General features: G+C 39.8%; 1 pseudogene across 1 annotated transcript in view; it reads left to right on the top strand.

Moving 5' to 3' along the window:
- Positions 1-27,205, top strand: part of LOC149218475 (uncharacterized) — a 374,924-nt pseudogene that overhangs the window by 59,727 nt on the left and 287,992 nt on the right. Inside the window, exon 3 of the transcript XR_016249178.1 lies at positions 24,809-24,907. The product of XR_016249178.1 is annotated as an uncharacterized LOC149218475 (transcript). The remainder of the gene's footprint in view (positions 1-24,808; positions 24,908-27,205) is intronic.

The raw sequence follows: 27,205 nt of genomic DNA, 5'->3' as shown, positions 1-27,205 counted from the left end.
TAAGCTTGAAGCCTTCAGAAACTGTGCAAAAACATCAAGACACTTTCGGGCCCCAGAAAACCTCAAACACCAGATGAAAAATACCAGTCTAGGAGTCACAAGAATATGATTTCCTCCAAGTAATTATAATGAAAATCTTCCTTCAGACCTGCAGTGACCAAGATCAGCAAGCAACGGATTGATGCCGTAAGGGCTTGCGTCCAAGATGGAAGTAACTGGAAATTCTTACAAATGGACCCAAATAAAGTTTGGCAATTTTCAAAGGAGGATGACTTTAAAATTCCTCTAGAAGGACCTCGGATACTTCTGCAAAACAAAGGTGAGTGACAAAAAATTTAAAACAAGTGAAAGCCTTCTTCAAACCCTTTAATGAAATTTCATTTTGGAAACAGAAGATAGCCCCAAATGCTGCTCTCAAAATGCCTTTGCGGCCCTTTCAAAACCCTAGCGACCAAGAAAATTTTAGACAAAATGGCCCGCGGCCTTGTCCAGAAAATTAGAAATAATTTCAAGGGCTTAAACCCTTTTACCACAATTTGATGAAGAAATACCAAAACAGTTCAATGGTTAGACAAATATTCAGATAAAAATCAAACCCTTTTAGGGCTTGTGGCTCTCTAAAAAAAATCGAAATTAACTATAGGGCCCTCTCAGTTGCAGAATCGAAATCAAAATCTTTGGAAAAAGTTGGTTTCCTTGCAAAACATCAAAGAATTAATAGCTATGCTCTTGGGCCTCAAAACAATTATCTGAGGGCTTAAGAGAAAAGCTTGAATCCTTATGCGGCCCTCACAAAATAATTTCTTCCTCTTCAAACCCTCACGGTAAACCTGCACATAAAATATTTTCAAAGCCTATGCCGTCTCTTCTTAGTACCTGAGGTCGTGAAAAAAAAGAAGCCTCATGAATTATATAGAAAGAGATACAGGAATTAGAGAATATATTCACATTATTTACGAAGTTTAAAAGACATTAAAATATTTACAAATATTAAAAGAAAGAAAAGAAAAACAATTTAAAATAAAATATTTACATATATTATATTTGCAAAATTTAAAATAAAATATTTCAAATATTTACAAAGAGATTTGCTCTTTAAGTGGCATATTTATCAATTAAAGCTCTTGAAAATAGATGATAAATTTAAGTTTTTAAATGAGTGATCTAGGTTGAGTAAAAGGCAAGAAAACCCCCTTCACAATGTTTTTATGATCAGTCCTTGGAATGTCCCACCATGGGTTCTTTAGCCCTCATGCTCAGGAGTGAGATGGTTTAGCGGAAAACTTCCCCGCATGTTTGAGATCTGATTCAAAAGATATTTCTACAAACACTCGAAAAATTTGTTAGATCCAAATGAGATTGATTCACACAGTAAAAGGGAAGTCTAAGGGTTTAACTAAAAGCCAATGGATCTGCGCAATTATCAATGCTTACTCAACCCAAATAATTGTGCAAGATATGTGTACACTGATAAATCCCAAAGGCACATGAAAATAACAACATCAAAATTCAGTAGAAAATTAAGCACATGATTAGAACAAATTTACCATGATAAGCCGTAGACATACACATGGTCGTGCCCCCAAAGAATTTTTACTTTATTAATCCATTTTTTTACAGAGCTTTCAGAGCTAATTACAATATCCAAAAACCAGATGATTACAATGAGGAGCCTCATGCTCAATTTATAGAAAAATAGAGAGATCTAGATCCCCTTCCAAGTGGAAAACAGTTAGGTCCAAGAAGTTGAACAATTTTGACTTGATCCTGGAGAATAACGGCTAGTTGTTGCTTGTTCCATGCCAAAATTAAATCATGTCCCTTGATCTTGATGAAGAAATTTGAATTCCATAATAATTCCCTTTTTCCTTGGTCCAAAAAATATTATTTTGACATTTTTTCCTCAAAAAATCATTTTGGACTTAATCACCTTGGTCCATAAGTTCAATTTTTGTTAAAAACTTGATTTTTACCTTGATGGAGGGCCTTGGAAATTGGACTTCTTTTGGACCCACGAATTTTCTTCAATCAACTCGTCCCATAAAAATAATTTTCTTGAAAAAATAATTCCTATTTGGTCCCATTTAAATTTTTGTGGGTTTTTCTGCCTTGGAATTGAGTTTGTCAAATTTAATTCTTCCTCGAGAATGACCACCTTCTCCAAAAATTCATTTTTCCACTTGGAAAGCCTATATATACGAGGCATTCGACCTCATTTGTAGTACACATCCAACACATAAAAGAAGCAAAAAGAAGAAGTCCTAAGGCAAGCAAAGTTCAAGAAGGAACCCAAAGTCGAAGTTTTTGGGTCTCTCTCTCTCATGTGCAACGAAATTCTGAAACTGCCAGGTCGAAGTTACTGGAGAAGTTGCTGGGGTCGAAGTTGCTGGGATTGAAGTTGCCAGAGAAGTTGCTGGAAAGTTGAAGTTTGTTGCTGTAAGCTGTGTAAGGAAAGCTCATGAAGAAGAAACGTTGACTTGGTTTTGGAGGGGTCTTTGTCAAGGGTCTTAGGTCTTGGAATTCGTCATTTGAACATTCAATAAGAAGAGAAGAATTCTCGTGGGTTTTCCTCTCAAGAGGAGAGGTTTTGGCCTGGCTAGTAGCCTACATTTTGTGTCCTCTTGTCTCATTGATCTTCATTGTTTGCTAGCTATTTGAAGATAGAAAACATAATAATAATCAAGTTAAAGAAGAAGCTAATAATAAGAACATCAAGTTAAGTAAAGAAACATCACAAGCCGTTATCAAAGTTAGAGAAATCATCTAATCTTGTTGCCCCTATATTTCTCAACACATTGATCCCTTCTTCACCCTTGGTTGACCTAGATATTTGTTTGAAGATTTCACCCTAAAACCCTAGGCCTTGTTTGGGTGTCCTTGGTCTTTTTGTGGTCTGATTTATGATATGACAAATCATCTTACAAGAACTTCAATATGTTAGTTTTTGCAGCATCAAAGGTGTTCTAGTCTCGAAACTTTGTGAAGAGGCTAAAACACATGAGATCTCCAAAACCCAGAAATTGTTTCTAACAATTCCACCTGGAGATGGCTCAATTAGATTATTAGTCAATTTTTAAATATTTCCTAAGTCTAAACTTAGGGAATATGGTTAATTAATCAAAATTAATTGAGATAAGGTGTGAATCATCTAGAAACTCACACGGATCGACTCCGATATGATCTTGGCCCTTGATTAAGTTTTAATCTTGGCCGTTGGAGCTCCAACAGAGGATTATAAGAAGAAGTCGATGGGTAGATGGAGAATACACTTGAGATCGATTTCCTTGAGCAAATCGACTTTCCAGAGAGCAGCGACATTTGCTGGAAGAGTTCGAGCTTCAGTAAGGAAGCAAAGACAGAGAGGGGAAGAGACAGTGAGGTCGGAGGAAGCTTTCCAGATTCGGCGAGTGCATTTGCAAAGAGGCAGAGATAGCCACAGTGAGGTTGATGCAGGGGTTGCGCAGAAGACTCTAGAGGCAGCGCAATTTTGCGGGAGAGAAGCCGAGTTGTAGTTCCAGAGGCCAGGAAAGGGTTCTAGAAGACTGGAGAGACAGTTTCTCAGCCAGTGGTAGATAGGATGGCTACAGGATCAGTTGATTCAGGCTGTGTGTGGGAAGAGACTATGCAAGGGTGACGCAAGCCTGTGTAGATTAGTTTGGATGGCTCACTTGGAGCTGTTGTTAGAGCTCGAATTTGCCTGTGGGGTGAGGAAAATTTCGCACTAGATTTTTGCCTGTATTTTTCTCTGCAAGATTGCTAGTTTTTGGCATCCAGATTGCACTCATAATTTCCCACTGCTACTTAATAATAAAAACCCTCAATTGTTGCACCAATTTTCCTAAGTTGGGTTTTTCAGGGGACTTTTGTCCAAAAATAACTGTGTTAATTTTTATGTGCGTGTCCTAGTATTTTCTTAGTTTCCAGTGCTATTTTCTTCCGCAGTTTATTGGTGAAAATCATAGTGTGAATTATTTGATATTTGCCACAGCAGATAAATTGTTAAATAAATTAACAATTAGGAAAATAATTTCTAGTTGCTATGATAGATGAACTTTTCACATGGTATCAGAGTGCGAGTGATCAACTGGGAAGCTCAAAAGCGAAGAAGGGAATTTCATTGTTCAAAGGGAGTAGTAGGCTGAAATTCTGAGAGGTTGCGAGTACCCAGACATGCAGTACGAATCGCTGAGGCAAGGGTTCGATTTTTAGTTGCAGGTTAGCAGAAAAATCGGTTTGCCCAGAATAGTGATTCTGGCAGTCAGAGGGAGCAACAACAACTCAAATTTTTCGCTGAGCAAATTTCTGGTTGGACGTAGAGGGTTTTGGAATAGCAGAATCAACATTGGGTTGAAGAGAAAAGCACACACAATAGAGGGAAAATTTCTCTTAGGCGACTTTAATTTTCAGAGGTTTGATTTTTCCAAGTAGATTGGTAGTAACTAAGTGAAAATTTCTCCACTCGAGAAGGGATTGCATATAGCAGATCCAAAATCCAAGCAGAGGGAAAGAGGGAGTTTTCGACAGATTTAGAGATGGCCACAACAGGGCTTAGAGATCTGGACAAGTTGGAGAGAGCCTCCAACTATGTCATCTAGAAGGCTAGGTTGTCCTTTCTTCTGGATGAACATGGCCTGAAGACCTATGCAGAAAATGTGGTAGCAATTCCCCAGGACCCCCATCAGCTAAAGGAGTATAGGAACGAAATTGCGAAGGCAAAGAGAATGATTTTGGATGGAGTTCGAGATCCTCTGGTCTCACATGGGGCAGACAAGGGAACAACCAATGAGATGTGGGATGCTTTGTCTGAGCTGTTTCACAGTTCTTCCGAGCAATGGAAGATGTTTCTCCAGGGGAAGATGAGGAGTACCAGGATGCAGAAGAGCAAGAGCATATATGCCTTTCTCACTCGGATCCAGGAAGCCCAAGATCAACTGTCAGTCGTTGGGGAGGCACCCCAACCCATAAAGCTGTTGAAGAATCAAGGGCAATGAGGTATATTAGGATTCTTCTCTACTTGATAACAATTTGTGAAGCACTTTTACAATTATCTTAGCTTGATCTTCTTCTTATTATTAGTGTGTGTGTTTCATCAAATTGCTACCAAAAACATAAAGACAAGAACACAGATGTTGGCTCTTTGCCAGGGTCAAAACCTCTCTCTCTTAGAGAGGAAAACCCTTTGGTAAGTTTCTCTTATTGAAGCTTCTTATTGATCAATGCCAAACCCTAGACCCTTGACTACGATGTCCTCCAAGCGCAAGTCAAGTCCTTCCTCTATTTTGCACTTTGCTCCCGGCACATAGACTTCCTCCTTTCAGCACTTCGCTCCCCAACACTTAGTCCTTCTTCTCTGTTGCTTGTCTAGAGATAGACCTTCCTTGAGTGAGCCTTCTAGAAGAGATGTTCTTCTTCTATCTTTTACTCAAGTAGACTTCTTCTTTTGTTGACCAAACGAGATCCTTCTTGAGGTATGGCTGTAATACTTTTCTGCTACCCTAGTTTTTCTCACGTGTGGAGGGTACCCTTAGAGAATTAGGGTCCTTTCACCTTCGCTAGAGAGAGAGACTTCTTCGCTTGACTTGGGAGGCCTAGTAGGCCTAATATCTCACACAAACAATGATGATTCTTGCACTATTCTCTAACTGTTGTTATACTGCAGGTTTACCCTCTCTTTCTTTGCACGTGTGACTGTTTCTAGCCCTAGAAATAGTCCTATATCTTCGCTTTACCTTCTCCCTTCTTCGCTGCACTTTGGAGACCCTTTAGACTTGTTTTCCCTTCACTTCTTCTCGGCTTCTATCCTCGTTGATTTCAGAGATGCTTGTTGGACGTTGAGAGGGAGTGGACAACCTCTATATATAGAGGACTGTCCCTCCTTTAGGCTGACATTAGGCTAGCATGCTATCTTTAGGCTGACATGAATTTTTCCATTGTTTTGCTTCATTTCGAGGATGTTGCTGCATGGAGAGGACTTGGACTTTGCTTGGAGGTATTCCTTTGACTCTTATACAATTTTTTACATAATGTAACATGCCCTCTAAGAGTCCTAAATAAATACATTGATCTTTTGACTTCCTAGAAGCACTTAAACATGTGCTTGACCTACTTCAATGAGCATGAAACTCATTGACAAATAATATAAAAATAATTTCTCTTTTCTTGAATAAATACAAATGTTAAAATTACATTTATGAAGACCGAACCTAGGTACACTTTCTTCAACACTCGCTCTTAACTAGGGAGGTATTCATATCTCGTTACAAGGTGTTTGGGTATATTTCAATCTTGAAGAATTCACATAAGAGAAACCAGATTTGCAATCCATCTGTTATAGCATCATATCCATCAACATTGTCATAGTGCAAGGCCTTGATTAATAGCTCCATCTCACCATAAGATTATGAGCTATAATGCTGGTGAGACCAATGATGTATAGACACCTTCATCATTGTCTCTCAAGGTACATACCCACCCGGGTGTTCACTGAGTGTGACCTTCTAGGACTATTCTTGTCTTGGGTTCCCAGCCCTCAAAGAATATTAGTCCTCTTGCCTACTCTTGTCTTGGATGCCCTACACATCCTCAAAGAGTATTACATTCCAGATGATTACCAAACCCTCCCATTCTTTCTTCCCAAGTGAAGACGAGAGTGTTGTGTCTATCACTTCCTCTCAATTGAGGAAGACACGCATCCTCTGACAAGGTACTTGTCCAAGTTCCTTTGTAATTGGGAACTTGTTATAACTCCCTCTTAGCTAGGGACTTGTCCATTCATCAACAACTTCTTCTTTGTGGGTCCTCCAGCTGCTTGATCTCCTTCCTTCCTTTGATGTCATGAAGTCTTTGTTTGAACTTCTTCTTGGTAGGGCACCATCCATCGATCACTTTCCTTCCTTCTTTTTCATGTCATATCTTCCTTGGTGGAAAGTGGCCTTCTTGTCACATATCAAGTTCTCTTTTTGTTTGATTAGTCCTTGTCATCTTGTCTATGCTTCGGACTACTCTTCACATGGATGCTTCTTTGTACTTGCTTGTTCCCATGCTTTGATCTAGTAGTCCTTCATGACTTCATCTTGATATTGCTTCAACATTAAATGGTGCTTTTGCTGGATGGCTTCTTCATCATGACATCTTCGTAGAGTAGAATCAATTATCTACACCTTTCATATCTCCAAGGCCTTCATAGGTGTCAAGGGTCCTTTGATCTTTTCCTTTCTTAGTTAGAGTTGTCCTGCCTTCTTTCGGGAGATGTCTTCAATGGATCTTTGTCAGATAGTGATTCTTTGTGATCATGGTGTTCTTCACATGCTTGATCTCTTTCTTCACTTGCTTCTTCTTGAATAGATTAGTCAACCACCTTATGCTCCTTGTGGGAGCACTTCTTCATGTATTGCTTCTAGGACTAGTCAACATTCCTTTTTCACTTGCTTCTTAGTCAGCAATCTTATACTCCTTATGTGAGTATTTCTTTTTGTTGACCTTCATTGCATTGTAGTACATGCCTTCGAGCATGTCATTGGTGAAAGAGTATTCCTACTTGATCAGGTTATAGAACTATTCCCATACCTCAATAATATACATATATGATATGATGACATGACTAAACTTTGATGCATACATACCTCATCTTGATTCTCCTTTGATCATCTTAGCTTCATTTGGTTGTCCTTGGTGTGGCCCTTCTTGCTTCATCTTAGCTTGCTTGCATATTCTTCGTTTTCTTGAATCCCATGAATGCGATTCCCAATGAGACATTTGCTTTTGTTTATGAATCTTCTTTTGAAGATTCCATCATAGGATCTTCAAGACCCTTACCCTGCAAACGTTTCTTTCCTTTTGATGATGGAGGTCTTCTAAGATTCTTAATCATGATCAATTTTCTTTCATTGTGGATGATGTCCTATTCTAGGTATGCGCCTTCTACATGAATATCTTGAGCTATGTCTACCATGCTCCTATATTCTAGAAGATATTTCTAACCATGCATTTTGTTCTATTATAAATGCTCCTTCTACATGAGTATTTTGAACTCTATGTACATCATGCTTCTAGATTCTAGAAGATGTTTCTAGCCATGCAATTTTATTCTATTCCTACATGCTTCTATCCTACTCAAAACCTTGAAAGAAGACCTTAAGTAAAGAAGTAGACTCAGTCGTAGTAGAGATCCGGAGGATCTTCCTTCTTTTGCTTCTTGTCTTTTTCCTTCATTTCTTGAGTCACATGAGCTTCTTCCCTTTTTCTTTTGTTGTTGTTGTCCTTCTTTAGTTTAGGACAATTTCTCTTGTAGTGTCCATATTCTTGGCATCCATAGCATTGGATTTTGGACATATCTTTGTTGTTTGTTTTTCGTGGACCAAATTTGCCAAATTTTCCCTTTCTCTTGGCCATGGTAGCAAATGCTTGCTCCTTTGATCCCACATCTTCCTTTGCTTTAAGTCTTGTTTCCTCTATCTTGCGCAGAGACCACATTTCGCTTAGTGGGGTGGCTTCCTTCTTGGCATATATGCTTGATGTGAAGTTGCCCCAATCCTCGGGTAGAGAATTGAGTACTACAGTGGTCATTTCTTTGTCAGACATGACTTCCCCTAGCTCTTGAAGTTGATCCCTCATCTCAGAGATCTTCATGAAGTAGGGAGCTATTCCTTCCTTTGATATCTTCATCTTGTACCATTAATTTCGTAGAGATATCACTTCTCCAACCGTGCTTACCGAGAATAGCTCTACTAGTTTATCATAGATTTCTTTTGATGTTTCAAGTTTGGAGCAATGTTTTACAACTTCGACTCCGACTCCGACTCGACCGAGGATCGACTCCGACTCCGACTCCGACTCGGTAATGACTCGGCCGGCTGGATTTCAATGACTCGGTCGTTGTAAAAAATACATTAAATATTTATTTTTTTTTATAAAAAAACATAATTTTAAATATTTTAAACATAATTTTAAAGATTTTCATTCATGTTTCCAAACACACAGCATTATAATATAGATGGAAGACAACATATGATCAAAGTAGGCTCATGAACCAATCCATTATATCAAAATGGTACCCAATGGCAATACATAGTCAACTGTCATACATGATCAAAGACTCAAAACAAAATACAAATAACCAAGGAGGCTAGAAATGGCCTCTACAACAAAAGTAAACTGTGATGGTGACCAGACTCCAATACTAGTACTACTGGCTAGTAGCTACTGCCAGAGGAGCCAAGATCATCTATTGCCGAAACGGAAGACAAGTTAAATTCAGTAGCCTTTGGTAAAGTTAAAGAACTTTGATTATTGTGGTGCTATTTGTTTTATTGAAACTTGGGTGTAATTTTGTTTTTGAACATTAGGCTAGCTCTTTGTCTGCTTTCAATTTTGTAAGGAATGATGCAGTTTGTCATTAGATGTTGGAAAAAGGAGCTTTGTTGATCAAAGATGCCCAATTTTTGGATAGGATAAAGTACTCTCAGAGGAAGCTATCAAGCTCATTGTATATACCTTATAACTTTTGGTTCTCTGATTGTAAATATTTTTGTGTGTATATATAAGACGTATTTTTTGAATTTTAAACAAACAAAGATATGTGTGTGTGACAGGGAAACCTTCCTAATATAATATAAATGTATTTCTGTTAAGAAAAAAAGGACATCTGACTATCATTTCTATTCTTGATAATAAAGTTTCATTAAATTTATCCTTGACCCCAAACATTTTATGTACAGACTTTAAGCTTCTTTCAAATCTGAGGTGTAATTTATCAAGATCTTATGTCTCAACTCTCATAATCCTGAAATATTGTCTCAAAAAGAACTTGTAGTTCTTTAACTTCACCAAAAATCACAAAAAAATGAATAAATTTCATGTTTTACACTGCCCAGCCGTAGTTTCATTGACTCGGCCGAGTCAATACGGACCCGGCCGGGTTGACCGAGTCAACTATGACTCGGTCAACCGAGCCGGGTTGCTGGCCGGGTCAAAGATTTTGGTAATGGCTCGGTTCGAAACGGCCGTTTCGGAGTTGACTCGGTCGGGTTGTAAAACAATGGTTTGGAGACATAAGGAATGAGAGAATCTTTGATGGATTCTATTAGAATCCTTTGAGCTCTTGTCTCATCCTTATTGTACTTGGCTAAGGCTTGAGTTTGTTCCTTAGCAGGAATAGTATCATTCCCTTTGATGTGTTCTAGGAGTTCTTTCTCCTTGAAGTAAATCAGTCCTCTTCTTCCATGCAAAAAAGTTATTGGCACCTATCAATTTATTGCTTTCCTTGCAAAAAGACATTGATGTCTATTCATAAGGGGACATATACTTACTTGATAGGTTTTGAGATGTAGTAGACTTGGTTTCTTTTTGAAGACTTGATCGCTTGCCTTCCTTGGATCTTGAAGTTCTTCAAGTTGCTTGCTTCAAGTAGACTTGATTGCTGGCTTGGCTTGTGGTGTAGGTCCCTTCTTGATCTGCTCTTCTTTGTAGGTGCCTTTGTACAAAAGGCTTCTCCTTTTGCTTTGTAGTCTTCCTTGATGAATGATAGATGGTAGACCTTCTTGTCCTTGAAGTGATTGAGACTTCTTGGCTAGATGCTTAAACTTTTGTAGATGGTTTTCCTTGATTAGTGTTCTTGAGATGCCCTTTCCTTGATGTGTCACCTTAGCTCTGATACCATGTTGAAGAATCAAGGGCAATGATGTATATTTGGATTTTTCTCTACTTGATAACAATTTGTGAAGCACTTTTACAATTATCTTAGCTTTATCTTCTTCTTATTATTAGTGTGTATGTTTCATCACACTGTTACCAAAAACATAAAGACAAGAACACAGATATTGGCTCTCTACCAGGGCCAAAACCTCTCTCTTTAGAGAGGAAAATCCTTTGGTAAGTTTCCTTTATTGAAGCTTCTTATTGATCAATGCCAAACCCTAGACCCTTGACTAGGATGTACTCCAAGCACAAGTCAAGTCCTTCCTCTATTCTGCACTTTGTTCCCGACACATAGACTTCCTCCTTCTGGCACTTTTCTCTCGAGCACTTCGTTCTCCTTCTCTATTGCTTGTCTAGAGATAGATCTTCCTTGAGTGAGCCTTCTAGAAGAGATGTTCTTCTTCTATCTTTCTCTCAAGTAGACTTCTTCTTTTGTTGACCAAACGAGATCCTTCTTGAGGTATCACTGTAATACTATTCTGTTGCCCTAGTTTTTCCCACGTGTGGAGGGTACCCTTAGAGAATTAGGGTCCTTTCACCTTCGCTAGAGAGAGAGACTTCTTCGCTTGACTTGGGAGGCCTAGTAGGCCTAATATCTCACCCAAACAATGATGATTCTTGGACTGTTCTCTAGCTGCTGTTATACTGCAGGTTTACCCTCCTTTTCTTCGCACGTGTGACTGTTTCTAGCCCTAGAAACAGTCCTATATCTTCGCTTTACCTTCTCCCTTCTTCGCTGCACTTTGGAGACCCTTTAGACTTGTTTTCCCTTCACTTCTTCTCGGCTTCTATCCTCGCTGATTTCAGAGATGCTTGTTGGACGTTGAGAGGGAGTGGACAACCTCTATATATAGAGGATTGTCCCTCCTTTAGGCCGACATGCTATCTTTAGGCCGACATGAATTTTTCCATTGTTTTGCTTCATTTGGAGGACGTTGCTGCATGGAGAGGACTTGGACTTTGCTTGGAGGTATTCCTTTGACTCTTATATAATTTTATACATAGTGTAACATGCCCTCTAAGAGTCTTACATAAATACATTGACCTTTTGACTTCCTAGAAGCACTTAAACATGTGCTTGACCTACTTCAATGAGCCAGAAACTCATTGACAAATAATATAAAAATAATTTCTCTTTTCTTGAATAAATACAAATGTTAAAATTACATTTATGAAGATCGAACCTAGTTACACTTTCTTCAACAAGAGCTTGTACGATTGGTACTAAATAGTGTCTCAGAGGATTGACAGGTATTTGTCCAAAGTATCTTGGGCAAAGATACTTGCCGAAGACGGACATGATGCGGTCTAATCTACAATAGGAGGAGTTGAGGAGGGCTCTATTGAAGAGTACCATTAGCGACAACAACAGTAAGGGACCAAAGAATGAGGAGGAGAATATGGCCCTAACATCTAAGCGTCCCAGTCAGGGGCAGGGGGAGCAGAAGAAGAAGAAAAGGGACCTGTCAAAGGTCAAATGCTTCAGGCGTGGTGAGCGCAGTCACTACAGCATGAAGTGTCCTCTAAGAAAGAAGGACAAGCAGGAGAAGCAGGGCTAGGTAGCAACGTCCGCGAAGATTGAAAAGTTGTCCTCCAAGCTGATGGAAGAGTTTGCCATGTTTGCAACCATACCTCCAGGGTAGAGGTGGGGCGATTTGGAGCTGTAGTCCCAGAGTAGCGCAAACTTTGGTAGAGTCCAATGAGGAGTCCACCTCATGGATCATCACCTGGCTATGGGGGCCGACATTATTTAGTAGCAAGATGGATCAGTGTTAGTGATGTGGTCAGATTCTGGAGTGACAGTTGCAGACTAGTAGCAGTCAGGTGCTGGGGAGCGCAGTGCAGAGTTGGCAACAATTTAGAGTGGCACAATGCAGAGTCAACAACATTGCAGATTCCTTGGTGGACAATGCAATGGCTAGTAACAGTCAGATGCTTAGGAGACAGATGCATCATACCGAACACAATTGATTTAGTATCTTGGATGCTTCTCAGTTGTAGTTGTTGCAGTTGCAGCAACAACAAATGAGAGGGAGTTGCATTGCAGATGTAGAGTTGGCAGTAGTATGGCAGTGTCAGCAGCAACACAGATGCAACATTAGAGTTGCACAGTGGTTGGTGGTCAGTGGCCAGACATCAGCAACATGACCAAGGGGTGATATAGAGATAAGGTGTTGTAGCAGCAGTGGTGCAACACTAAAACACCTTCCTCGCTAAGAGGGAGTGTTAGTTTTTGTAGCATCAGAGGTGTTCTAGTCTCGAAACTTTGTGGAGAGGCTAAAACACATGAGATCTCCAAAACCTAGAAATCGTTTCTGGAAATTCCACCTAGAGATGGCTCAATTAGATTATTAGCCGATTTTTAAATATTTGCTAAGTCTAAACTTAGGGAATATGGTTAATTAATCAAAATTAATTGAGATAAGGTGTGAATCATCTAGAAACTCACAAATCTTGGCCCTTGATTAAGTGTTAATCTTGGCCGTTGGAGCTCCAACAAAGGATTATAAGAAGAAGTTGATGGGTAGATGGAGAACACACTTGAGATCAATTTCCTTGAGCAGATTGACTTTCTAGAGAACAGTAGCAGTTGCCGAAAGAGTTCGAGCTTAGTAAGGAAGCAGAGACATAGAGGGGTAGAGACAGTGAGGCCGGAGGAAGCTTTCTAGATCTGGCAAGTGCATTTGCAGAGAGGCAGAGATAGCCACAGTGAGGTTGATGCAGGGGCTGCACAGAAGCCTCTAGAGACAGTTTGATTTTGTTGGAGATAAGCCGAGTTTTAGTTCCAGAGGCTAGGAAAGGGTTCCAGAAGGCCGAAGAGATAGTTTCTCATCTAGTGGCAGACAAGCAACTACAGGATTAATTGATTCAAGTTGTGCGTGGGAAGAGACTGTGCAAGGGTGACGTAGGCCTGCGCATATCAGTTTGGACGACTCACTTGGTGTTGCAGTCAAGCCCAAATTTACTTGTGGGGTGAGGAAAATTCCTCACTAGATTTTTGCCAATATTTTTCTCTGCAGGATTGCTAGTTTTCGGCATCCAGATTGTACTAAGAATTTCTCACCGTTGCTTAATAATAAAAACCCTCTAGTGCTGCTCTGATTTTCCCAAGTTGGGGTTTTTTGGGGATTTTTGTCCAAAAATAACTGTGTTAATTTTTATGCGTGTGCTAGTATTTTCTCAGTTTCCAACGCTATTCTCTTCCGCAGTTTATTGGTGAAAATCACAGTGTGAATTATTTGATATTTGCCGTAGCAGATAAATTGTTAAGTAAATTGACAATTAGGAAAATAATTTCTAGTTGCTATGATAGATGAAATTTTCACACATTAGAGATCATTCGCTTCTCCTTGGGAGCTTTGGTCTGGGAAGAACCATCAGATTGATCCATCACTACCTAGGTCTAAGTCTCCTTTGAGCCTTTCTTAGAGAGCCCCTGACATTGCTTCTAAAGAAAGCAAGCCTATTATTTGAGTCTCTCCTGTGAATGGGCTCCAGAAATCACTACTTATCCTATCATTGACTTATCATTCATTAGTGATTTCCCTCATACTGGGACTCCTCTCATTGGTGAAAGTCTGTAAAGAGCAGGGGACATCGACTGAGGTGTTGAAGAATGTAACTAGTGTCGGTGTTTATAATTGTACTCGAGCCATGATATAATGTATTTATCAAAAGAAAGAAAAAGAAATTTTATTATTAAGGAAATTTTATTATTAAAGCATGGGTTTCATGCTCGTGTCAATTGTTTTTAGGTCAAATCCTCCATTGTAGGCTTCTAGGGTTTATGTCAAGTGTCCTTGTCTATGTCATATTATAACAAACCCTTCTTGGTATTTATTTGTCACAGAAGAAATTTATTTTATTGTAAAATAGGTCAATTAGACCTCCTCCACCAAGTAGGCCTCAAATTGGACAAGTCGGCCTAAACAAAGGGGGAGAAACTCCTATATAGGCAGCAACTCGATCTCATTTTGTCATACTCACTCTCACAAGTTCGATCTGCAACTTATAGGGCCAGAAAAAAGTGCGAATTTCAAGGAAAGGAGGAAAAGGCTAGCGAAGAAGGAGATCTCTCTCAAGCATAGGAAGTCAAAATTCTCTCTCTCTCTCTCTCACGTGGGAAGCTTGCTGGAGGGGCCGAAACTCTGTAGCTGGGGGTCAAAATTCTATAGCTGGGAAGTCGGATTTCTGGATTGTTGCTAGGCTGAAGCTGCTGGATAAGAAGAGACTACTAAATCATCTTGGAAGGCTGACTTGGTGGAGGAGGAAGGTCTAAGGTCTTGGTCTATCTCATTTTGAATCTACTGAAGGAAGAGTTTCTGACTGGGTTTTCCCCTATATAGGGGTTTTAGCCTTGGCTGAGTGCCTACTTCTAGTATCCCTAATCTTCATGTTTTTGCTTTGATAATTGCTTGATGAGAAGAAGATAAAGAAAAAACATAAACAAGTTAATAAGAACATAATAATATCACAAGTAATTATCAACATAAGAAAATCTTTCTGCCTTTCCGATTTTCTAACATGAGGTGACAATGGGTCCTTGTCCCATTGTTTCCAGTTGATCTATTAGTTGTCCCTTAGGAAACCCTCTTAGGACCCCTGCTAAATTGAGCGGTAACAAGCCTGACAGTGGAATTTGAGTAGAGAAGGCCGAGCAAAGCTAGACATCATTATGATTTGCTTTGAGTTCACTGGTTATTATTTGTGGTCTTCATGACCTGATTTCTTGGTGGCTGTTTAAATTTCTTGACCAAGGAGTGACAGTGTGTTCCAAGCAGTCTCAATTTCGTTCCAAGTTCATTGATCCAATTTCTTGAAACATTGCGGAACTTTGGTACCAATCTAATGGTTTGGTTCGGTTTCAAGTGTATAGCAGGGGTTTGCTATAAACTCAATAAACATCGAACAAGAGTTCAATCCGGTGGTCGAATCTAAAGGAAGATCAAGCTGTTGTTATTTTGATCACTATTTTATTCTAGTAGTGTTGATTTCTGTAGCATCGGATACGCTTTTGCCTCAAGATTTTGCAGAGAGACTAAGACACATGGATTCTCCAATACCCATAAATCGTTTGGGAAATTCCACCTGGAGATGATTTAATTAAATTAATTAATTTTCTTAAATGGTTCCCTAAGTCAACTTAGGAAATCCGGTTAATTAAAGGGTATTAATTAAATTAGGTGTGAATCTTCTAGAAAAAGACGATGATCAACTCCCAGTTAATCTTACCCCTTGATTATGTTTTAATCTTGGTCGTTGGTGCTCTAACGAGAGATTATAAGGAGTTTGATGGGCACTTGGAGAACACACTTGTGCAGTTTGATTTTGCTGGGAAGTCGATTTCCTGAGTAGCAATTGTGAGTTGCCGGAAATGATTCTGTAAATTTGAAGCAGTGAGAGAGGGGTAGGGATAGTAGATCGGAGGAGAGTTTTCCAGATCTGGGGAGTGCAAGGCAGAGAAGATAGAGAGAGTTTCAAAGCAACGCAATGCCACGCAGAGGCAACACGAGCTTCAGAGGGAGTCCAAGATTCAACTGGGAAAGTCGAATTCCAGAGCTAGAAGCCGGGGTGTGAGACCGGAGAGCCAGAGGATTGAAGTTCCAGCTAGTAGGAGATCAGAGGAGGAGGTGACGTTGAGCCCAGAGACTGTGACGCAGATCTACATAGGCTGACACAGAGGCAACGTGGGGCCAACCATCCAGAGCATGGGTCAAATTCGGATCGCCATTGATAGTGTGAGATTTTTCTCATTATATCCTTATCAATATTTCTCTGAATCATATGGCCAGTTTGTTCATCTAACGATTTGTACTCAGATTACTACTGCATAATAAATAAAACCCTCGGCTGCTGCTCCGGTTTTCCCACATTGGGTTTTTCTGGGGACATTTGTCCAAAAACAACAATGTATGTGTGTGTTTATTTCTCTCCAATGCAGTATGTAGTTTCTGTCGTATTTTATTTTGTATAGGCTGTAGTGTATGTATTTCAATATTTGCTGTAGAAAATTGCAAGTAATTTGTTCAAGTAATTTAACAAATAGGAGAAATATCATCAGTTTACTGGAGTAGGAATCGGGTCACCGGTTTTTCACATGGTATCATAGCATAGATTGTAAGCCGGAGAGCTCAGTGCAGAAGGAAGGAGGCAGTTCAAATTTTTGGGTAGGTAGCAAATCGAAACCCTCAGGGGCAACGTATTTCCTTGGCTAGAAAGGTCAGTTTTTCGTGGGAATGTTTTCACTGAGTAAGTCAACAGAAAATAAAATTTCCTAGATCGAAGAGTACCAGAGGCAGAGGGAGTAGCAACAATTTCCTTGTAAAGCAGATGTTTAGCTGGGATGCAGTTATTTTGCAGCAGTTGTTGGCAGAATAGTGTCAAAAGGAGAGAAGAGCACATTCTGAGGGAATTCCTTCCTCAGAGGACTCCTAGGCAAGAAGTTCGAAATTTCTTAGTAGAGAAACAATAACCGTGTGTGAGATTTCTTACTCCAGAAAGGAGTGCGAATAGCTGGGTAGCAGCAGCGCAGAGGAGAAGAGGAAGCAATTTGATTTTAGTTTTTATTTTTTTAGGAGAGATGGCATCAACTGGGTTGAGAGACCAAGATTGATTGGATGGAGCCTCCAACTATGTGATCTGGAAGGCTAGGATATCCTGCCTTCTAGATGAGCATGATCTCAAAAACTATGTTGATGGTATGGTAGCTATATCCGCCAATGTAGATCCCCTCAAGAAGTACAAGGCTGAGATGGCGATGTTGATTTCTAGTAGCATCGGATGTGCTCTAAGTGTCAAATTTTGCAAGGAGGCTTGGGCACATGTATTCCAAAGAACCCATAAGTGTTTTGGGAAATTCCACCTGGAGGCGGTTTTATTAAAATAATTAATTATTTTTAATGGGCCCCTAAGTCTAAACTTAGGAAATTAAAAAATTAATGGGTGTCAATCTAACTGTGGGTGTAACTTCTAGAAGAAGACAAGGTTCAAGCAGAAATTATCTTAGCCATTGATTAGCTTCTAATCTGGGCCGTTGAATGTCAACGAGAAGATTATTTAAGGAGGCTTGAGGGTCATTTGGAAGACACACAAAGAGTTGATTAGTTAGATCGAATTGCTGAAGCTAGAGGCAACACAGTAATTTCGTAGTGATCAAGCAGAGAGGGGTAGAGAGAGTTTTGGCTGGAGGATCTTCTTTGGAGCCAAGAATACTTAGTAGAGAGGCAGAGAGACACATAGAGGAGGCAACACAGTGCCCAGAGATGGTGACACAGAGCCAGGAGGGGCTCACGCAGGGCCCACATAGAGTTGCATAGAAGCCTTCCACGCAGAGGTCCAAAATTTGCTGAGGAGGTTGACGTTCTGAGGTTGGAGGGTTGGAATCAGCTCCCGAGAGAAAATTGATCGAGCAAGGAGGTGACACAATCCCTTAGAGGCTGATGCAGGGGCAGCACAGAAGTAGCTGGGGACTCGTTGGTTCAGCTACCGGATCAACTGAGACTTGCAGTGTAGAGTGAGGTAATCTCACTAATTTCTTTTATCGTGATATTCTCTGTATTGGATTGCCAGCAAGGCCTCCAAAGGTTGTATTCAAAAATAACTTCTGCTTAATAATAAAAGCCCTGAAATCTGTTGTACCGGTTTTTCCCGCATTGGGTTTTTCCGAGGACGTTTGTCCAAAAACAACGGTGTCATTTGTGTTTTATTTCTCTATTGTTCATTTTCTTGTTTTGACATATTATTTTAAATGGTGTAGGCTGCAGTGTATGTATTTCAATGTTTGCCATAGGAAACTACAAATAACTTGTTCATGTAAATCTAACAAGTAGGAGAAATATCATCAGTTGCTGCAGTAGGGATTCCGGTTTAGGAATTTTCACAGAGAGCTAAGAGGATAATTCCCGATGGAGTTCGCGATCATGTGGTATCCCATATAGCTGGCAGGGATACTGCCTGACAGATGTGGGAAGCATTTGCTACGTTGTACGAAGGATCTTCCGAGCAACATAGGATGTACTTAGAGGAGAAGCTGAGATGCACGAGGATGCATAAAGGGGAGCGTGTAGACCCCTTCCTCACAAGGCTTCAGGATGTCCGGGACCAACTAGCTTCAGTAGGGTCAGCGCCTCAACCCTCAGAGTTTGTACGATTAGCGCTGAATAACATTTCTGAAGATTGGCAAGTTTTTGTCCAGAGCATCCTGGGCAAAGAAAAACTGCTAGATTGGGAACGTGTGTGGGCTGATCTACAACAGGAGGAAATGAGGCGTGATCTGGTGAAGGCTACTATCAATGGCAGTAACAGCAGTGGGACGAAGCAAGTGAAGGAAGAGGAGGATGTGGCACTTGCATCAAAGGGGCAGTGGGAGCAACACAGAAGAAAGAAGGACATTTTGAAGATCAAGTGCTTCAGGTGTGGTGAGCTGGGCCACTACAACACTCAGTGTCCTCTCAGAAAGAAGGACAAAGAAGAGAAGCAAGATCAACAAGCTGCATTCGCTGAGATTGACAGGCTGTCCTCCAGACTGGAGGAAGAGTTTGCCATGATTTTCGAGATGCCTCAAGGGGTGAGGTGGGGCGATCTGGAATTGTAGCCCTAAAGAGCTACAGGATGGGCAGGATCCTAGAGGAGTCCACCTCTTGGATCAAGACCTTGCTATGGGAGCCCATAGTTAGCAGTAGTAGGATGGACCAGTGGCGGTTGGTGCAGTCAGGTGCCAGAGTGACAGATGTAGTGGCTAGTAGCAGTCAGATACTGAGCAACACAGAGCTAGTGTTGGTAGCAATGCAGTTGGCACAGAGCAGAGTCAGTTGCAACGTAGAGGCTTAAGTGACAGTGCAGAGGCTAGTAATAGTCAGAACTCGGATGACGAATGCATCATACTGACCACAGTTGCTTCAGTATTCTGCATGCTTTTTCGTTGCAGATGTTGCAGTTGCAACAACAAATGGGATGGGTTGCAGTGCAGATGTAGTATTGGCAGCAGTTCAACAAGGCTAACAACAACACATATGCAACTCATATTAGATTTGCGCAGTAGTTGGTGGGCAGTAGAGCCAGACATCAACAACGCAACAAGAGATGGTGCAAAGACAGAGTGATGCTTCAGTGGGTTGCAACACTAGAGCACATTCCTCGCTAGGAGGGAGTGTTGATTTTTGTAGCATTGTATGTGCTCTTGTCCGAGATTTTGTAGAGAGATTAAGACACGTGCATTCTCCAATACCCAGAAATTGTTTGGGAAAATTCCACCTAGGGTTGATTTAATTAAAATAATTAACTTTTTTAAATGGTTCCCTAAGTCTAAACTTAGGAAATTTGGTTAATTAAAGGATATTAATTAAATCAGGTGTGAATCTTCTAGAAGAAGACGAGGATCAAATCCCAATTAATCTTAGGCCTTGATTATGTTCTAATCTTGGCCGTTGGTGCTCCAACGAGAGATTATGAGGACTTCGATGGGCACTTGGAGAACACACTTGTGTAGTTTGATTTTGCTGGGAAGTCGATTTCCTGAGTAGCAGCTGTGAGTTACCAGAAGTGATTCAATAAATTCGAAGTAGTGAGAGAGGGGCAGGGATAGTAGACCGGAGGAGAATTTTCCAAATCCGGGGAGTTCAAGGCAGAGAAGACAGTGAGAGGTTCAAAGAAGCAGCGCAGTGCCACATAGAGGCAACGTAGAGCTTCAGAGGGAGTCTGAGATTCAGTTGGGAAAGTTGAATTCCAGAACCATAATCTGGGGTGTGAGATTGAAGGGCCAGAGGATCGAAGTTTCAGCCAACAAGAGATCAGAGGAGGAGGTGATGCAAAGCCCAGAGACTGTGACGCAAATCTACATAGGCTGATGTAGAGGCAGCGTGGGGCCAACCATCCAGAGCTTGGATCAGATTCGGATCGCCAGTGACAGTGTGAGATTTTTCTCACTATCTCCTTGTTAGTATTTCTTTGTATTAGATTGCTAGTTTGGGCATCTAATGATTTGTACTCAGATTACTACTGCATAATAAATAAAACCCTTAGCTGTTGCACCGTTTTCCCACATTGGGTTTTTTCGGGGACATTTGTCCAAAAACAACAGTGTATATGTGTGTGTTTATTTCTCTCCAGTGTAGTATTTAGTTTCCACAGTATTTTATTTTGTGTAGGCTGCAGTGTATGTATTTCAATATTTGCCGTAGAAAACTGCAAGTAATTTTTTCAAGTAATTTAACAAATAGGAGAAATATCATCAGTTTACTGCAGTAGGAATCTGGTCACCGATTTTTCACAAGTTGCATATGTTCCAGTTATATCTTCTAATCATAGGAAGTCTGGTTGCAACAATATGGCCCCAATTTGGTTGTCTGGTTATTATTATGGCATAACCTGACGATTATGTTCGAAATTTCGATCGAGTGCTACAGTTGGCAGAAGAATTTCAATTATACGTTTTGGGCTTTCAAATATTAAGTTTCATTTTGATATGGTTTTATTTCGATCCCACATAAGTGAGGACTAGTAATAAAGACTAGTTGAGACACATTGCAAAAATAATCTGATTGGTCGTGTAACTGACACATAGGAGCTTCGTGGCACTACAACTCAGGATCAATCGTGGATCAATCATCGTTTTAGCTTCGTAGACATAGTGTATGAGCCAGAGGGAAGAATAACACCAAATTATGACACATCGGATTAATTGAAACTCTAAATTACACAATGTATTAACGAGCATTGTCCACATCCTCGACCCGCTTGAAGTAAACTCAAACACATGAAATCAATTGCGAAAAGTTAGTCCCTTAAGTCTCATCGAGCAGTCGAGTTGAGATGCATTGTTAATGTCAGAGGTAGAGTGTTTTTTGGATATCGTTGTATGTATGTTGCTGTCTATTGTATGGATGTTGACCAAGAACTTTGTATGGCTGAGTTAGCAAGAGTGTATTGATGTTGAGGATCACTGTTGCAGAAGTCTTGAGTAGCATATTGTTGGACAAAGTGTTGTGTAGACACTCGTATATTGTGCTACTGATATATTGTATTGCTTCAAATATACTGTAGTGGTCATAGAGTTCTATTGAGGCCATAGCATGTTGTTGAGTCTTGAGAGTATGGCTGAGTGAGAATATATTGCGGTTAGGGTTTGATCTATTTGATGAGCAGAGAGTGGCTAGTTGTTGATATAAAGAGTGTGTTGACGTGTTGTTGTGTGTAGACAACAAAGGTAGTGTACTTATCGTTACCAGTAGCTATCTTAGCGGATTGAGATCCAAAGAAGGGATAGAACAATAGGACAAAGGTCTGATTGAGGAGTCTTTTGTTGACAACAAGTAGTGTGTGGGCCGAAGGGATATGCCCAAACATGAGAAGTTTATCAAGGAAGTCTACCAGGTGGGCAGCTGATTATGATCTAAAGGTGCTGATCTTTGTGTGAGCATTGGAGGCAAAGGACAACCTAGTACAAGAGTTAGAAAGTCCTAAGCTCGATGAATGGCTTGCTAAGCCTAATACGTAGGATGAAGAAACAAAGGAATCTAAGCTTGATGAGATTGCATATGGACTTCATTAAGGAGGAAAGGATCAAGAGGGAGTTGACAATTCCCTACAACACTAAGCTATTTCTTCCTCAATCAAGAGATAAGTACTTCATATCTTTCTCCCTTGATTATTGTTATTTTTCCTTGGTAATTCTCTTGTCTTTGTATTTTTTGCTTGGCTATAATTGTTCTTCCATGGCCTCCTGAATGAGGTTTGCAGGTACATCATAAACGTTGCCAAAGCAATGATCGTGGAAGCAAATGGTAGCATCAGGAAGAACAAAGCAAATCTTGGGGCAAAAGGGTTCTCCCAGTAAGAGAGAGTACAGGGATATTTTTTTTCTCTCGAAAGGAAATTTTTGAGAAAATTGCCTTGTAAAATATTGTAATTTTGTAGTCAATCTGGACTATTCATTAGGTGGAAGATTTGATGGTAGAAGTTATGTTAATTTAGGGTTTTTTCCCTAGAAGGCAACCCTTGGTTTGTATGAGGGAATTGTATTGTGGCTGGGTATTATTCTGTATCTATTCCTATCTTTTGCTAGCACTTGATCACAAGTTTTGACTCATACAATCTTATTTTCATCACATGGCATAATCTTGTAGAGATGCTTTCTTACACAAGTATATGAACTAGTGTAGGTTGTTTTACAATGGGAGCATGTAAAATTTGTTGTTCCAACCCTTTTCATTCTCACTAGCTTTGTCGCATACTTTTACAAGGGTGTTGAACAGTAGAGTGATTTTTTTTTTGTGAAGAAAAGAAAAGAATCTACTAGGGAGCAATTTTTTTTGAGGGAGCGTGATCCTGAAAATCGCTCCCAAACGGGAGCAATTCAGGAACGTGCTTCCTGGGTCGCTCCTTGAGCGCTTCCATTTGGAGCGCACTTTCGGATTGAGTGTCGGGGGGGGGCGCTTCCCTCATAGCCCTGAATGGAACCTTGATAGGTCACCCACTGTCAGCTATCCTCTGGCTTCGAGGGGGAGTTCCCTATTAGGATCACTAGGGCTTTGTCAAGAAGAGCACAAGGTGATGCCAAATGTAGCCTTAGTGAAACATTGTTTGGGTTTTTTATAAAGGAAGAAAAAGTGATGGAGGGATTGGAAGACTAGTGTCAATATCCTTCAAGGGCAATGGATTCAAGGTGAATTGAGGGGCAAGATGAGATCCTCTCAAGTCAATATCATTGGCTGAATTTAAGGGAGTGGGTTTGGTATTGCATAGAAGTTGCCCCCACTGTTGACTTAACCCTCCTAGTGACTTTCAAACTTGCTTAGGAGCGGCCTCTCTTAGAGTGGCATCTCTAGCCTTCAATCCCATTGTCATATCCCTGCCAACTAATTCGGGTCTTGAGATAGATTCTTTGTGTGGCAATGTAATTTGATTACAGCCCAAATCTTATTCTTCGCCCTCGTCCTCTTCCCTTGTATTGAATACAGGTGGCCTATTGACATTCATAATGTAAGATTTGTGCTACCTCTGCTCCATCAACAGATCAAGGGTTTCATTGCCTGCTGGGTCAGAGACATCAGCAAACTGTTTAGACGACAGTTCTTGGCTGGTTTTGTTACATCCAATCTCAGGAGAAATAGAGATAAAGCCTGTCTTTCACCCGGTCATAGTCACTTTTCATATTTGGCCTTTGCAAGTTCACATTTTCCTTCTTTAAACAGTCAATTTCCGATCCTCTTTATTTTCTCAGCTTCATTCATTATCTTATTGAAATTCATCAGTCCAATCTGAAAATCGGTTCCAGAATCTCGCTGCTTCTCTCTGCACCTTGAGAAGCATGTGCCCTTAATGCCATTGCTATCATTTCCATTAAGGCTTTGAGATAAGCCAGTATCAGCTTCAGAATATATGCAGTCTGAAATGACACTACATGATCTTGGTGTTACATTCTTCATGGCTATAAGATGCATTAGGATTGCCTTTATCAGTACTGTAATTGATGGGCGCTAAGGTAAAGAGGACATCCTCTGCTGTAGTGTTGTGATGCTGTAAAAATGGCCAGAATCACATCCTTCTTAATGGTCTATGCGAGCAAGTCTTGAAAAAAATAATCTGATAGCCTTTATTAGCCCTTTCTGTTGGATTTGGCACAGGTGTCTTCATGCAGGCCTTCAATTTCTCCAGACCGAAATCCTCTTTCAAGTTTCAATATGTGTTGCCTCTCTTTGCAAAAGTGGCTCTATAACTGCAAATCGGAGAAGCTCCTCTTTGGCCTGGATCCCAACAGTCTCCAGTGGCTTCTATGATTGCTATATTAATTTGGAAAACCCTGCGTTGGTATACTGATCTGAAAGCATAGCACAAAATCTCTCCTGAAAACCTGCCTAAAACAGCTGCATAGTTTTTTTTCTCCTTGGTGCCTGTGAAAGTGAAAATTAATTTTATATAGGTACCCCTGCTGGAAAGAGGGTAACAGGTGAATAATTCATTTGAACGTTTTGTTCCTTGATTAGATTCATACTTCTATTATTGTTGTTGTGACATACAGTATAAAGTTCTAGTCAAGTATTTGTTCTTCAATTGGTTTTCATGTTCCAAAGAATAAACATCAATGCTTGTCTTTTGTTGGTTTTCTTGGTGATAGGGTTATCGAGTAATTGCTGCAGATGCACCACCTGTTTGGAGCCATCAAGAATGGGTTAATTCATTTGAGAGGTTTTTGGATTCTATGGATATCGACCATGTACGGAACTGGCAAATTGTATTTCTTACTAATTTAAAATTTTAATATGAAATTTTGGAACATTTAGTGAAATCTATGTGACATTGGAGTACTTAGAATTGAAAACAATACCTTGCTAAGATGATTAGCACACAAAATATTTTTTAGAAGAAATAATATATATCTTTCAGTCTAGTTGGTAATTTGTATTTCATCAAAGAGAAGACGTACAAGACAAAAATGATGGAAGGAAGAAATAAAAGAAATAAGAAAAACCAATCTAGACTACCTTGGTTGAGTAGCTGCCAAGAGTCTTCAGATAACTGGTGCTGCAGAAAGATGCTTATTTTAGTAATTTGGCTGGGGGAGTCCAATCATATTCTATGTTCAAGGGAAAAAGGGTTATGGTGATCTGATAGTGAGATATCCTATAGTTTAATTAGATGGCAGTCTACCTTCAAACAGAAGGGTTATGCTACTCACACTGACCACCAAAAGTCCTAGATATAAAGGATGACAAGTTGAATTGAAGAGATGTCACACGCTGAAGTCATATCACATTAAAGATTGCAAAATTTATGATTTTTAGCATTTTTGATTGAGGGGTTAAAATCTCAGGAATCTTATTTTGTGTTGGGGGTTGGGGGGTTGTTAGGATAATAATGTCATTAATATCCATGTCACCTTACATGCAAGACAATGTGATGTTAGATGCTAAAACTTAGGTGATTGAATGACTTAACTACCTTAGTAGAATTATGTGTAACATGAGAACTCATGCTTGTGAGAGAAATTGTATAGATCAATCATCGATTTGAATTATATTTTTCATTCTATCTCCACTTATGTGCATAAATGTGTACGACTTTCTTTCCTATCAATGGGAAGCTATACTTGATTGTAATGTTATTAAGTGCTCCATGAGAGTTAATATAGACATGGGTCTCCTCCTGAAATGTCATTTATATTTATCATTCTTATTTTCTTGCAAGATAATGTGTTATTTAAAAAGGAAAAAAGGAAAAAAAAACTGTCTATATTTTTGTATTTTTTATTACAGCATTTCCCCCACATTCCTATTTTGAGGGGTTCAGTTTCTGGGTGTTCCTGTTTCAGAAACTTGTAGATGTTTCCACATTTTGTGCATCTTAGTTTTGTTAATGTTCTATTAAGTACATCTCTACGTGTATTTATTTCTGCATTTGTCCACACCATTTATAGGCTGTTAATTCTTCAACAATTTGTTGCCTAATTAATCCTGAGAATCAGATGTCATGTTACAGTTAGATGCTAAGCATTAGGTGGTTGGACCACCTAACTACACATGCATAAATGTGCATGCCCTTATTTTCTATAATAGCAACCTTTACGTCACTGTGATGTTAGTAAGTGCTCTAGAGTCTGTACAGATCCTTCACTATTTGCCCTTCTATAATGTTATCAATGCTGAATTGCATACTGGTTCACAATCTCGCCTATAAAGAATTTTGACAACAATTCACTTGCTTGTTGATTGAATGATATTCTTTTCATCTAACTCATCTGATTTGATGTTTGATTAAACAATGTTGCATTTAGAATCAAATATATCTCGTGTGCAATCTCTCTGTGTTGGTAATCCATTAGCAAATCATCACATGTTGATTGTTTGTACTTGCCCAAGAACTTCTTGTTGATTTTTGGTAGCATCGGATGTGCTCTAAGTCTCAAAATTTGCAGGGAGGCTTAGACACATGCATTCTCCAATACTTAGAAATCGTTTTGGGAAATTCCACCTGGAGACAGTTTTATTAAAATAATTAATTATTTTTAATGGGACCCTAAGTCTAAACTTAAGAAATTAAAATAATTAATGGGTATTAATCTAAACTGTGGGATAAACTTCCAAAAGAAGGCTGAGATCAAGTCAATATGATCCTAGCCATTGATTAGAATCTAATCTGGGCCGTTGATTGATCAACGAGAGGATTATAAGAGGAAACTTGATGGGCACTTGGAGAACACACCAGAGGCAGATACTCAGTTATCGAGTAAGATTGATTTTCTCACTGGTCAAAGTTCGGGAAGAGAAATTCGAATCAAAGGGAGAGTTGCAGGTGACAAAGGAAGAGAGGGCATCAACACCTTTTGAGAGGGCAAGACGCAGAGCAGAAACAGGGTGACACAGAAAGAGGCAGATTGACGTAGAGCCTGCGTGGGCAGCTAGACATTGAGCCAGTGTGAGAAGTTTGACGCAGAGGGATGTAGAAGGATTTTGGGGAAGAGTACCTCTCCTGGATCAAAAATTTGTCAGGAAGCATCTGTAAAATTTCTCACTCT

Source organism: Pinus tabuliformis, chromosome Q (assembly GCF_031772625.1).
Source record: "Pinus tabuliformis cultivar Carrire ecotype Pingquan chromosome Q, CPIR1, whole genome shotgun sequence".
NCBI lineage: Eukaryota > Viridiplantae > Streptophyta > Pinopsida > Pinales > Pinaceae > Pinus > Pinus tabuliformis.
The sequence above is the reverse complement of the archived record's forward strand: the minus strand, read 5'-3'. Positions and strand labels throughout refer to the sequence as shown.